The following is a 14,728-nucleotide window of genomic DNA, read 5'->3' on the forward strand; positions in this document are numbered from 1 at the left end:
AACAAGGCAACAAATGAAAGAACGATCAATGAAAAGGAGATAAGGAAAAAAAATCTTTAAAATTCTCAAAACCTCTTAAAGTTTAAACAGTCACAATATCATAAAAATATTAATGAAGTATTGACACCTGCCATCTGAATAGTATCTGTTAGAAACAAGAAAAGAAATAGAAAGCCAGCCAAAAAACAATTACTATGATGTTCCAAGTAAAATTGTAGGCTAAACATCAATATAACATTAACTATGTAAACTACTAAAAACTACCTCATGTTCAGTGTTCTCAGTATTTATTTCTTCAGAGGGCAGGCTCTGTGCTAGGGTTAAAACATCATTCTACTCTGATAACAAACTGGAAAAGCCAAGTTATTGAAGAAAAGGTTGAAAGGTAAGAGAAATTTTATTCTTTTCCTAGAATAACTTATCCTGATACCCATTAAAGAATGAATTTCTTGGAATTAGAGAATCATAGATTGGTTGATGAGAAGTTCAGCATGACCTGGTAATGTGAGCTGGGAGCCCAGGAACCCGCCGTGTGCTGGGCTGCACCCAAAGCCCCGTGGGCAGCAGGGCAGGGAGGGGATTCTGCCCCTCTGCCCCTCTCTGCTCAGACCCCACCTGCAGGGCTGCATCCAGCCCTGGGGTTTCCCAAGAGATGAAGGGCAAGAACCTGCTGGAACAAATCCAGAGGAAGCCATGAAGATACTCAGACCGTCTCCTGTGAGGAAAGGTTGGGACAGCTGGGGCTGTTCCGCCTGGAGAAGGCTCCAGGAAGTCCTTACAGTGCCCTCCCAGTACCAAACTACAAGACTACAAGAGAGCTGGAGAGAGACTTTGTACAGGGCAAGGGGGAGTGGCTTCAAACTGAAACAGAGTTGGTTTAGATTTAAAATTAGGAAGAAATTATTTGCTGTAAGGGTAATGAGGCACTGGAACAGGTTGCCCAGAGAAGCAGTGGGTTTCCCATCCCTGGAAGTGTTCAAGGCCAGGAATTCTGTGACTGTCTAGCAAGAAAACAAGAGTTCTAAAGGCTCATCACTATTGCCAGTGATCCATCACCAATATCACCTAATTTTTTTTGTTTATTTTCTTCTAGTCCAGTACCCAGTGGAATTTAATTCACTTGAAGTCACATATCAGTTCACTACTTCAACAGTAAATGTAATAAAGAATTGTCTTAATCTTAGAAAAGCAAAGCATGTTACCACATAATTTTTCACTCTTTTCCTTTGTGATGCTGAAAACACACAGGGAAGTTAGTAGATGAGGCAATTAAGTTATTCCCCTCACCAGCATAGCCTTCCTTCTCAATACTGAGACAAGGAGGAGGAGAAAATATTAACTTTTGAACAGTTCAGGATCTTTTTTTATCACTGAACAGTTCAGGATCTTTTTTTACCACTGACTTCTTTTCAGACTTTTTCCAGTCTGAAAAGAAGTCAGTGTACTACCTTCTATGATGTTAAAGCTATATAAGTATGTATACAATAATTTACTTTGACTTTATTCTTTGGACAGAGGAAGTAGAACAAGAATCAGAATGGAAAAAGAGGCTAAGTCTGAATGAAAAGCTGAAAGACCAATGAGGCTGCAAGCAATTCATGCTTCCTTTCGACTGCAGCTAAACTGATGTCCCCTACCATGACAAAATGAATTTTAAGGTCCACTTGCCTTACTAGAATTACTTGTATTTTATCACTACTGGTGATGACTGGCTGGTAATAAAGTTTCAGAGTTCATATCTTGATAAAATTCATGTTCCTGTGCTTGCTTCTGCTTGATTATACCAGGCCTAGTCATTCAGCCATCAATCTCCATAACTGGGCTATCCCTATGGATAAAAAAAAATATACTATTTTAATCTTGAATAAACTCTTGATTGTATTGATAAAATCCACTGGAAAATACAAAGGTGAATATTTTTGTAGACTATATGGATGTTTTAAAAAGGAAAATATGCTTAAAAGTTGCTTTAAACCTGCTCAGATATTTAGATATCTTCATATAAACAAGAATTAATGAGACTGAAAACAATGTACTCTCTTATACGTTGCATGAGTCAGTATCATTGGTGGGCACTTTGTACGATAAAGAATGTGCAGGAGACATCTAGATTGATCATCTTGTTACATTCTTCATGAATAGAAGAAATATCAGCCTAAAATAGTTCAAAAAAATCTTTTCAAAATATCTAAAAATTCTTCAACTGATTATGTGTGTAGAGATAATATGAGGACTTGAACCTTCCTGCTAAAGCAGACTATAGATGTTTAGGATTTTCTGTTAAAATATTTATTCCTCTCTTAAAAATGTCACAATTTGGCAAAATTAATGTTATTAATTAAAAACTATAAGGCTTTTTCCCCTAAATTTTAAGACACCTCGAACAAAATGAGGTTGTTTTCTCCTTTGTTTCTTTATTTATTTATTTTTTATTTTGATTGCACAAATTGCAATCTGTAGATACTCCATAAACATTTTATAGCAAAAGAAAGATACTTTAGAGACAGAAATTTATTTTATATTAATGTAATTTGTAGCTGGACATAGTGAAATTCAATTAAAAACTTTAAGTTAATCATATGATAAACTGAATCTTACAGGGTGGACATGAAGTGAGAGTTGAAATCATTCAGTAAGGTAGAAAGTGGAAAAGTGTGTGATAATTAATCTTACATGATGCCATTAAAAATAAGTTACAGATTCAATGAAATTGAATTTTATGCAATTTGAATTAAATTGTAGTGAGAGATGCAAAATGAAATTCTTCATACACAGGACATGACAAATGATCTTTGCTTCAATTGATAATCAAACGCACTCATGAGATAGGGCACAATTTGGAAATGTCTAAAGGAGTCTAAAGGAGTAGCAGAACTGGCTTTGTTGATGTAAAGAACATTGTTGTATGAAATGCTACAAGAGAATCCTTCAACAGTGAGCAAGGATTGCTAGGAGAAACCAATATTAATGGCAAAACATGTATTTCTCTTGAGGGGACTAAATGCATGCAAGTGAAAAACTAAACAATAAAATGAATGTAAATTAAAAAAAAAAAAGAGAAATAACAAAAAACCCACTCAAAACCCCACAAGAGAGGTAGCAGGACATTTGTTATTTCTGTAATTTTAATGCTGTTCAGGAAATCTGTGAAAGGAAACCACAAGGAGATTTGATCAGTGTCAATAAATGGTAAAGGACCTGAAAAAGATATTGAATCTAATCTAAAGTGGAACTAATTAAATGAACAGAGAGGTCTTTTTCTAATGAAGCAGTCATGGATAATGTACAGGTTAGCTGGAAGAAGCAAAGAGAAAAATTTTGCACTCTAAAATGTTCCTGTACATTTGTAGACTGAAAGATAACTGATAATGACACAAGTTAGATTAAATCTTATGTTAGATAACAACATCCCAGTCATTGGGGTAAAAATTTATATTAAAGACAGGTAAATGCTCCCATATATCGTCTAAGAAATATGAAAATAGGAACCTAACTTTTCTCACCTTGTGCAAAGTAACATTTTAGTCAATGTATTAAGGAGAGAGAAATAAAATGTTCTTATTAATTATAAAGCAATTACAATACCTATTTCAGCCTTTTTTTTTTTTAATAAAACCCTCAACATCAGCCATACTTTATTTTTTTAAGAAAACCAAACATCCTAAAAGATTAAACCCTCAAGGATAAAAGAGGAAGAATTACTTGAAAAATCGGAAGGATTGAGATCTGAAATAGAAATAAGATGGTATAACTGTTCTTTTAAAAAAAAAAAAGTTGTAAAGTTGTTTCTCTTATATGACATAGAAGTTCAGTGTTTGCTGTGATACATAAAATGTAGGAGGTGTTGCATTAAGTCCAAGAGTGAGCCAGGATGTGCTCTAGCACTTTTTCCAAAAATATTACCATCAGTAGATTCAGAACCATGTTGCAAAGACACAACAGCAAAAAAAAGAAGGTAGTCTGATGAATCACCCTCGCTAAAGACATGGAAAATACCTTTAATAGACATCAGAAGACTCCATAGGAGGCAACATAACAAAGAAAATAGAGATGTTCTCTGAAAGATCTCTGAAAGTTGAATTTAATTTAATTTAATTTTATTTAATTTCACCATTTTCCCAAATGTGTGTTAATTAAATAAACTGTGTTTTGAACACACCTGTGAGTGTATGTATAAATAAATAAACAAAGATTGTTTCTAAAACATTTATTGTTCTACCTTTCCAACCAAGTACCAAATACAGCTGGTTGAGGGGTTTTTTTCTTATCTTGTTCTGTTAATGTGTTCATTTAACTGTGATTAAAAAGATGGCAACTTAACAGAAGGAGAAGCTGGAGGGTGAGGGAGAGAAAAATACTGATTTTCTGGAAAAGCCCTAGTGCAACTCATTCTTTTTCCTTGCCCTCCAATCACCTGTTTGTTTGCTCCATCTCCTTTAATGTAGATGTAGCATTCAGGTGGTTATGGTGTGCCAGCTAGCAAGGTTTTCCCCAGCATTTGTGGGATAAGTATTTAGTGGCTGCAGTGCCTGCAGGACAGCTAGCAGGCTTGTTAGACATATATATTCAACTCCCAGTGAATAGGAAGCCACTGGAAATTAAATTCACCTGCAAAGCTGTCTCTCATTTTGAAAGTAAACCAACACCATTTGTACACTGAGAGTTGAGATGCATTTTTTTGTAGTACCAGGGAAGTGCTACTATTCAAAAAGCACATTAGAAGAAGTCTAATCCTGTTTGGAAAAAACTAGGTTTTACGTAGTGAAAGTCAAATTGTATTAAAAGTATTCAGGCACCATTGAAGTTATCCCTTTATTTGAACATTTGATAACGCCTGTGTGTTTTTATCTACTCAGTCAGAAATTACAGAGTTTAAGCTCCAGCAAAGAATGAAATAATGCACCCTAAGGTTTAGAAAAATCAGTCCATTGAAATAAAAAAGGGATAATTCTTACTTATTTGATTGTTTATTTAATATCACAGACTTTGTGATACATAACACGTAACACATTAAGGAAATTTGGTCTTAATAAAAATGTCTAAATGAAAGCAGGTAAATGAACAGATCTTAATGCAATTCCAGATTAATTCAAAATTCTTTGCCATATGTAGTCTGGAAATTAGAATCCATTACATGTCTATGTACTACTACTTACTTTTCTAAACACAGACTATATGCATCGGTAGGATCTGTGATAATTTCTAATTAATGAATTTGGTCTGACAGCCAGCTAAAACCTATTAGTCTTTTAATGGATAGATTTGTGCTTTGATTTGCAACATATGTGTTTTTGATGCAGATCTTGCTTTAGTGGGAATTCTCAGTAATGAAAACTTGGATATGCATAGAGTAAGGATTGTATAAAATAAAATCTCGTTCTCTTTGTATATTTGAGTCAGCATGTACACAACAATTCTTTTAGATGGGATGAAAACACCTTCCTTCTCTGTGCTTTCTTTGCATCTGTCCTCTCTGAACATATAGAAAGGTTGGCACAAGATTTCTTAGGCTGAATACAGAAAAGGTGAATTTGTTGTTAACTATTCCCTTACACACTGGCACCAGATGACAGCTCAATTATTGTTGCTTTTGGTCATTTTTTGTAGCTAATTAGCCATGTGCATTTTTTTCTTTTTTTCCAGATGGTATTGCCAATTAGTGTAGGAACAAATATATGGTCTTATTTTTGATAGATGGAGATTTGGTATTTAAGTAAACAGATTGCCAGGAGTTTGCTTAGTCCTGTAGCATTAAAAATAGATAGCAAAATTAATTTGGGTTGATTAAAAGAAATGTTCTGTTACTTCAATCAATACAGAATTTGTGAAATTTCGTAACAGTAACATGAAATCAATTAGTAAAGTAGATTTGTAAAAGAACTACAGTGTTGTGAATGACATATGTCCAATAAACACTGTAAGAGAGGAGTTTGATATGAAATGGATAAGCTGACTCAAAAGCATTGCAGAATTTTTCCTTTTGCATTGAAGTGTGTGGTCCTCAAATTATGCCAGGCCTTCCTGGGGATTTAATCTGCTGATGTTTCCAAGTGAACATACAATGTCTTAACACTTTTTCACACTTTGCTAATTTTGCAAGCATCTATGCAATGGTACATCATGCTTGCTTCTAGAGTTGGAATGGTATATTTAAGCTATTTTTTTGGATGTTTTTAAATGAGAGAGGGCACGGCTGAAAGGGGCTGCTGGAATATGCATCTAGAAATCCACCTGAATTTTTCAAAGCAGAAATATTGCTTCTCTTAACTGATGTTTCTCTAATATGTTCTCAAAAGACCTCCAGAGACAGAGGCCTTATCTGTTCCCTTACCAACAGACTGCATATTTCCCCAATCTAACAGCTGCCTCCTCTTTGCTTCACTTGAAAACTCTTACCAGTCAGGGTGAGGAAACAATGTTTTTTCAATTTACAGATGATACCAAGGTAAGAAAGGTTGAGAATACAGTGAAGCAGATCAGAATTCTAAACAGGTGGTGAAATGGCTTGGGAAAAACATGAGATGAAGTACTGTAAGGATATACTAGTACAATGAGCTACATACTGTGGAACTATTCAACATTTTGCAGCCATCATATTTTTGTGATGAGTGTGTTTCCTGCCTTGTTCCTGAGACTATTATACAAGTTTTCCTCTTCTTCTAGGAATATGCAGAACCTGAGCTCACCTTATGTGAAAGGCAGGTACTTATGCACAGAATCACAAGTGGTGGTGACGAGTACACAGAGTCTGAGATGCCCCAAAAGAAGTGGGAATTGTGCTGCAGGTTCCAAGGAGTTGAGCACATCATCATTTCTGATAGTAAAAATATCTCAACATTGAATAAATGTCCACTGAATCTCAGTACATTGTTCAACGTCAGAGCAATTTGGTTTGAATGCATCAAGAGAAAATGATTCTAAAAACAACGTGAAATTTCATGGGCAGTTATATGGAATTATGGTCTTGAGGTAAAAATCAAATTTGTTTTCCATTGGACTGAATGAAAAACTCACTCATTCTGTGGATCTGTGCATTCTAACACAGAAGACTAATCAAGCTCCCACATGTTTGTGGGTGTCTGCAACGGCAGCTGCTGGGTTAGGGAATGCAATCTCATGTGCTTACATTTCTTTGTACTTGTAAATGTTCCCTTAAACAAACTTCACTTTTTTTTTTTTTTTTTTTTTTTTTTTTTTTTTTTTTGTGAATTAATATTATGTGCATCCAAATGTTGCACTATGGCAAGCAATGAGGTTTGATTTTTTTCATGTGAAGCCAATGAGCCCACTGAATTAATTACAATTTTTAAAGCAACCTGTGACTATACACACATTGTGTTTATCATACAAAACTGTCCCAGGCTTGATCTGACATCGTATTCTAATCAATTCATGACTGAATGTATTTAACTTTTATTTAAGTGCTTCACATGGACAGAATGGAGAAAAGAGATCAGTTTTCACTGTTCTAATTCCTCTTTTCCTACATCTGTATATTCCAGGTTTCTCTTGTTACAGCTCCTAAGAGTTTTAAAGGTAATTTCCAAAGTATTGGCCTGGAATATGTTTGTGATTATGATAGAAGAAACTAGGAGAAGCATATTAATTTTGAATAACATATTAATTTTTTAAAAGGAAAAAGTGTGGAGTATATTAAACTAATGATATATTAAATTAATTATATATGCTAATATATCAGTTAATGATATGTGAAATTTTACATTATCTTATATACCTTGTAACTGTCATTCGTTCCTACCCTAAATTTCTCAAGGTCTCATTGGAGAATTGTTGATGTAATTTTCTCACTATCAAGAGGAGCAAACAGAATTTTTCCCCTTGGTAGAATCTGTAGGTTAATTAATAGGCTAATAAACAGAAATTATATTTACTAAAAATAAAAAGGGAATATTTTCATATTGACAAGACTTTGAACATCACTCTATTATTTATCACCATCACAACATAAAATATTTTTTACTTAGCAACAAAGATAAAAGCCTGAAAAAGAATGGAACATAGCTAAGTAGGACATCATATTTTTGAATACATATTAAAACAAAATGTAAAATTTTACCTCAATTTGCATTATTCAAATACATAAATTTAGAGGCTGCCTTAGATATTATGCAATAAAAAGACCAGCAACTGGTGTTCAAATGCAGTTAGTTTTCTGAGAGTTTTTATTATTAATATGCCAAAAGTTTTCTTACAGAATACAGTGTAACATAGAAAGGCTTATTAAAACATGGAAGGTCAAAAATCAAGAGACTTGATATATTTAAAATGTCAGGTTTTTTTCCTCTGTGTAATTGTAACAAAGAAAGATTCAGCTTAAAACTTCAAACCTTGTCCCTTAGAATCTAATGGAAAACCACTATAAAATCTATAAATTCTCTTTTTTTTCCCATAAAAGATACTTCAAATATTACATGTATATCAAATAGAAATAGCCACAAAAATTGTAGCCTTTTGGGAAAAATATCTTTAATATTTTTCCAATTAATCTCTTTTGATGGTGTTTTGTTGGTAATTCAGTGTTCTCTGAAGTCACTGAATGAAACGTCAATCAAAAGAGAAGTCTATCAGTGGTAATTCTCTCTGATATTTACACTTGCTTGTATTTTACCTTTGCCCTACACGACACAAAAGTGTTTAATTTTCAAAATCTAAAGTAAAAATGAAAAATTCTAGCATCAAAGAAGGAATTGTGTGTGCAGAGTGAATACATGGTAGAAGGTATTTATGCTGTAATCTATAATGGCTGTTTCAAGTTTCAAAATAAATAGGAACACAATGACAATCTTCAAATAATTTTGGAATCTTTGGGGAGTTTCTGATGAAAAACACAATTAGCACCTCTTTTATGCCTTATGAAAGATTGTTGAAACAATTAACTTTTATTTTCCCCATCTAAGCCAACATGAAGAAAAGTATATAAGTTTTTTAACCTTATGTATGATCTATATAGAAGAATTGCTTTAAAAATTAAATCCTATTAGAAAAGCCAAACTGGGGTTATGTAGATACGAGATAGCTGAGAAATTGTTGGGGAAAACTGAAAATTTAGATCCAAAGACAGCAGATGTACAAAAAAAGGGGATCTCAGTGAACTTCATTTGGAACAATAATATTTACAAGGTTCATCTGTGGAAAAGGGCTTGTGTTGTGACACATTTATCTAATTTATTAAAATATATTTCAAAATTAGCAGAATAATCTTTTTTTGGCTTATACTTCAAGTATGGATTAGTTTATTTAATTTGATTTTTTTGTTTGTTTGTTTCTTATTGTTCAAAGGGCACTTTAATATTCCACAGTATAGAGAAAACTGTAAAATAAGCTCTGTGCTTATCTTTACTGATGTGACTGGTCTGGCTAATTTCTGTTAATCATAAGATTAAAAGAGAAGAAACTTTCTTTGAAAAATATTACCATAGAAAAGTACCAGATTTTCTGCATAATATAGGCATTAATTCTTATTATTGTACCCAAAAAAAAAAAAATGCATAAAACATTTCCATATAAAACCATTCTGGTTTGAGATGTGCCTGCTGATTTATGAGTGATGGCTGGACCTGGGTGTCTCACAGCCAGGCACAAGGAGTGTGTCTTTCTAGTGGAGCAAGTCTGTTTGCCTGATGTTGTAATTTTGGGCTACAAACACCACTCATTTTCTCAGGGACTCTTCACCTGGTCATGATTCACAGAATTTTAGAGCCAAAGATATGTATACCCTTCTATTTTTCCAGGAAATTTTCAATCTGAGTACCATAATGAAGTCTAAGTCTAAAGATGCTCCCTAGACAACTCTTTATTCTGACACCCACATTTATCTATTGTCTTCCAATTTGTTTTAACTTGAGGAGTCCAAGTTGTTAGTTTTGGGTTTTAGCTTCAGTGTATAAATTTCATTCAGCTGAACATTATTTGATAACCTTTAATATATTAAAGCAATATCATGCGGTTGTCCACTGAAATAGGTATGAATCTTCTTGCTAAAAACAAAAGAAGTTTTTCCAACTAACATTGGTTATGTACAGAAGCAATAGAATGGGCTCAAGGCTGGCAAGATGTGTATGTTGGCTTGACAGCCCTTAGGACACAGCTTTCCTCTGGCCCAAACTACTCTTCACCTTCAGAATAGCACACATTATTACTCTCAAATCATGTTAAATCTACCACCAGCTAACAAATTCAGTTTAGGTTCAATTTCAAGCTTATTTCATACTGTCTCAATCATGACTTTTTCACTGAACACCAGTGGGGCAAAAAAATAAATGTATAAATATAAGTCCATAAATATATAGCTCATGCAAAGCAACCATATCCATGTTTTATTGAGATGTCTGTCATTTTTAAAATCACTTAAATTAACTTTAGGAAAGATTAAGAAATTCAAGGAAAACTTTCATTACTTATATATAATTATTCAGCACTCTAGTATGAAACTCCTAGGACATAGGATATTAACATATGAGAATGCTTTCAAAGATTTTGATCTGGAACATGTCATTGTTGAGCCAGAACAGCAGGAAGAAGATTTTGATTCCATATATTTAATTTCCTGGCAGCACAGTCTCATGCAGTTCTTTACAGTATTAATGTAATTGACAGTTAATCGAAAATAAGCCCTAAACATATTAAAGCTTTGGGGGAAAATACATTTAATGCAGAATCCTTTTTAAACGTTGGTGACAATATTTGCGTGATCTCCTGAGCTCTATCTCATCGTGACATTTTCTCAGGTTGTTAGAGTCACATTTCACCATCCTCTCTAATACTTCTTGGCAGAGTACAAGGAATACAGCTTGATTTGAGTTGTCACAGTGCAATGTGTCCTCAAGACAACTTTGAAAACAAAAGAACAAAGTGCCATAAAACAGACTGTGACTTTTCAGTGGGAAATAGAAGGATTTGTGGTGTGCTTAATAAGCAGTGAAAGTATAAATTGAAATAACTTCTCCTCACTGCCTTGCTTTCATATATTTTTTTTTACATTGAACAGTGGCATATCCCTTCAACTTCAATGGAACAGTAGCACTGCAGTCTAAAGGAGTATATGCAGTTCAAAAATAGTCTTGGGCAATCTCTTGAAATGGAGGGGAAAAAATAAATCTCTGCATGCAAATTTACTGCTGTTTATTGTTGGCTCCTGAGTAGTGAGCACTTGGAGGTTTTGAAAGAGCTTAATGCCGTTGACAGTCAGCTGCAGCTGGGTGACATATTCTCTACATGCCTTTTGAAATTTTAATTTCTAATGGTTACAGAAGCTGTGAAACAGAGAAACCTTGAGGGTGAAGTCTCTCATTATTTCACAGGAGAGGTACAGTAGAGGCCCTGGCTGTTCAAATCTCTCCTTATCTTTTTTTGGTTCTTCACAACTGACAAAAATCTTTCTCCACAGGTCAGAGCTTATTTTCTCCATGTGCACTCAAGTTTTTAGCATCTCTGCTAAGATATTCCTTTGTGTTGGCAACAAAAGGATTTTGCTGTTCATCTTCAATGCTTTGTACCTTGCAATATTTAGGCAATTAGGACATGAAATATTTATTCCTTTGGATGGTTTGGAGGAGATTTTTTGGGGAGTTTTTTGAGTTTTTATTGTCTGTAGGTTGTTCTGTACAAGATGGTATGAAATGCCATGAGAAAAACGAGCCAAACTGACAAATGTGATAAAATCTTCAGTTTCCTTTTCCTGTGTTTATGTAAAAAATCCAGTATTTTTAAGGATAAAGAATTCCCAATTAATATTTATGATTCCTACTTCCTTATGACATATTCTGCAACTTCTTTTTCAACTTGTTATTCCTAAATTAATTTAATTTCAACTATAAACAAATCAAAACCATAATAAAATACAATTTTTCATCTATGGACCTCTATCAGTTTTCAGATGATATGCTATTTTTCATAACTTTGCCAAAGAATGTGTGTTGGGTGTCCAAGAAATCTTTCATGAAGCAATGATTTCTGAGTACAAATAACTATCAAAAAAAATTTACCTCACATAAAAGAATACATTGTAGTAGCACAGTGAAGGAAAATATCAATTTATATCTGGCCAGAGACTCAGAAGTTCAGAACAGATTTATATTGGATTAAAGTAGTAAAAATTGCTTCAAGACTAATATAAACCCAAACATTAGGGTGGGATTAGCTGCATTTTTTATTTTTTTTTTAATAGAATAATACCAGAAAATATCTAAGTAACCTCTGTAGACATATGAGTACTTTTTGATATCAGTATCAGCCTAGGAAAAAGTATATTTCCTCTTAAAAAAATTGTAGTTTTGGAGCACTTCTTACCTGTCCAGTGCAAGTAAGGATATCTTACCAAAAAATGCCACCTGCAAAGCCATCCCCTGCTCTGTCTCTAATCTCTCTATGGCAGAATGCAGCCTGGAATCTCCGCCATTCTTCACTTTCTCTTAGGGGAGCACTGTGAACTTACAAATCCCAACTTCCCATTTACAGGGAGAAAAATAGAGAGAAGAGTCACAACGTCCCTATTACATTTTCTTTACTATTCCCTAGTATTTTCTTTACTATTTATATATTTGACTTCCTGACCTTCTTAAAGTCATGCAAGAGTACTCAGAGTCCTGTTGAAAACTGTCATGTTCTACATTGTTATTGTAGCTGTCTTCCAGCTTTCAATTATTTTTTCCTGTTATATAATTACTAATATATGACATAGGCTACCTGCTTAAACGACATTGAGGGGAAAAAAACACAACTTATAAAAGCCTGTATTCTTTGTTTAAATCTCAGACACTAATTAGGCTAAGGAACAAAGTGTCAAATGCTAGTCAATAGCACTGCAGAAAAGTTCAAAATTAAAATTGGAAAGTTGATAAATAAAAGGTCTTTGTACAGAAGGAAGAAGAAAGGAGTAGAAATTCTGTGAGAGGTAAAACAAAAGAAACTGACAATCTAAAAAGCTTAGATGTCAGGTGCAGACAATTAAATTTCACTGTTTTTTTAAAGCTTAATATTTGAATTATTCACCTATTGGTGAAGAAAATGCAGTCTTTCAAGATCAAGGAGGATGGATCATTACACAACTGAGACATTTCCATCACCAGTGGCTCTGTTATGGGTCTGTGAAGGTCTTTCAAGCTGTAGACTCACCAGTCTAATACTTCCTGTTTCCACTGAATTTACTATAATTTTTATTTTAGAATATTCAGTTTAATAGCTGAAATTTTAATCACTGTTCATAATAGAAATTGTATTGTCTACTTTTAAAGATCCCTTTTCCTTTCAAGTAAGACTATTTTCTTTTATTCCCTGTCACATGCCATGCTATATTTTCTTCTTCTTCTTAAATCACTTTGACTCCTAAGGAATCATAATTAGACTTAGTGTTGGGAAAAACTCTGTCAGCCTACAAGAGGACTATATATATAGGAGGACTATTAGTGTCCTTCTGTGTTTTCTCTGTTAATATTCACATGCTGCACATACCTTGGTTTCTTTACGTTACTCACTAAGTGGTCACTCTCTGATGGCTGATGGTACAAGTCCTGGCTTGAGATGGCAAATAAAATTAATTCAGGTATACTCGTGTTTTATGAAACCAAGGGGTCATGCTCATATAGAGAAGACTTATGGTTACTTATTTTTCTATGAGCAAATTGCTTTGAACTCATAAGTTGAAAGGTGCAAAGCTTTGGTTGTGATCCAATGATTATGTACAATGGTAAAAGGAATTTAGATGAGAAAATAGGAAATAGCAAAAAAAGCTAAAATTAACAATTTTTTTTTTTTAGATGTGGACTGCCACTAGAAGCTTTTTGTACCAAGAAACGGAAAATTTGATTTCAAGAAGAGAAATTAATACCTTGAGTCACCATCCTAAAGGCTTTCCAAAACTGAGCAAATAGTTTCTTTTTAATTATCAGAGCTACAAGGTCTCTATTTCATTCTTATGATGGAAATAAAATCTCCATTATTTCTCAGTTTGATTGAGAGTTTATTCATTGAATTTAGGATGAGCCATCAGGAGCAGGCACTCCTGATAATCAGGAGGTTATAAAATATGGTGGATAAGGTGGATAAGGAAAACAAGTATTTCCTGAAAGCGAAGAAAGTACCTCCTATGTCTGATATAGAAAAAATAATAATAGAAAAGTTCTTGGAGTTTGTTTAAAAAATTATGTATAACTATATTTTGTTTCCCATGGAAAAAAAAAATATTCTTCAAAATATAAAAATACGTATTATAAATATGTTAATGTGTGTATGTAGTAGTATATGGGAGAGTCAGGAAAAAAAGAAAAATTTACAGCCTTGACATTTCTAGCAGAAGAAAAAGACAGAGGTTTAAAATTGTGACAGGCTCTCTTTCCTCTTTTGCATAAAATATTTTTTTAATGATTCATTTGATATCAATCAAGAAAGAATCACATGATTTGTCAGAACCATCATACATGAAACACTTTTCCCTCCATCAGTGTTCACTTAATTGGAAAGGAATAAAAATAGCTCCTATTTTAAACAATTTTAAACAAGTTTTCACCAAGCCAAAAGATTTTTGAGAACTAAAATATTTCAGGAATTTTCTCAGGTTTTATTCAATGGTTGCTATTAGGGAAAAAAAAAAATAACCTCGGATTTTTTAAATTTCCCTTACAGAAAATTTATGGGTTTCAGTTTGGTATTGTTTGTTGGTTTGGTTTTTAGTTCTTTTTGTTTGTGTTTTAAAAATGCTTATTCACTTAAG

The 14,728-nt window shown here is 33.4% G+C and overlaps 1 long non-coding RNA gene across 1 annotated transcript; it reads left to right on the forward strand.

Moving 5' to 3' along the window:
* Positions 1-323: 323 nt before the first annotated feature.
* LOC131587638 (uncharacterized) lies at positions 324-13,964 on the forward strand. The gene is made up of 2 exons (XR_009279392.1): positions 324-385; positions 13,776-13,964. It is a non-coding gene; the product is annotated as an uncharacterized LOC131587638 (long non-coding RNA).
* The last annotated feature ends 764 nt before the right edge of the window (positions 13,965-14,728 follow it).

This window comes from Poecile atricapillus, chromosome 1, assembly GCF_030490865.1.
Source record: "Poecile atricapillus isolate bPoeAtr1 chromosome 1, bPoeAtr1.hap1, whole genome shotgun sequence".
Classification (NCBI taxonomy): Eukaryota; Metazoa; Chordata; class Aves; order Passeriformes; family Paridae; genus Poecile; species Poecile atricapillus.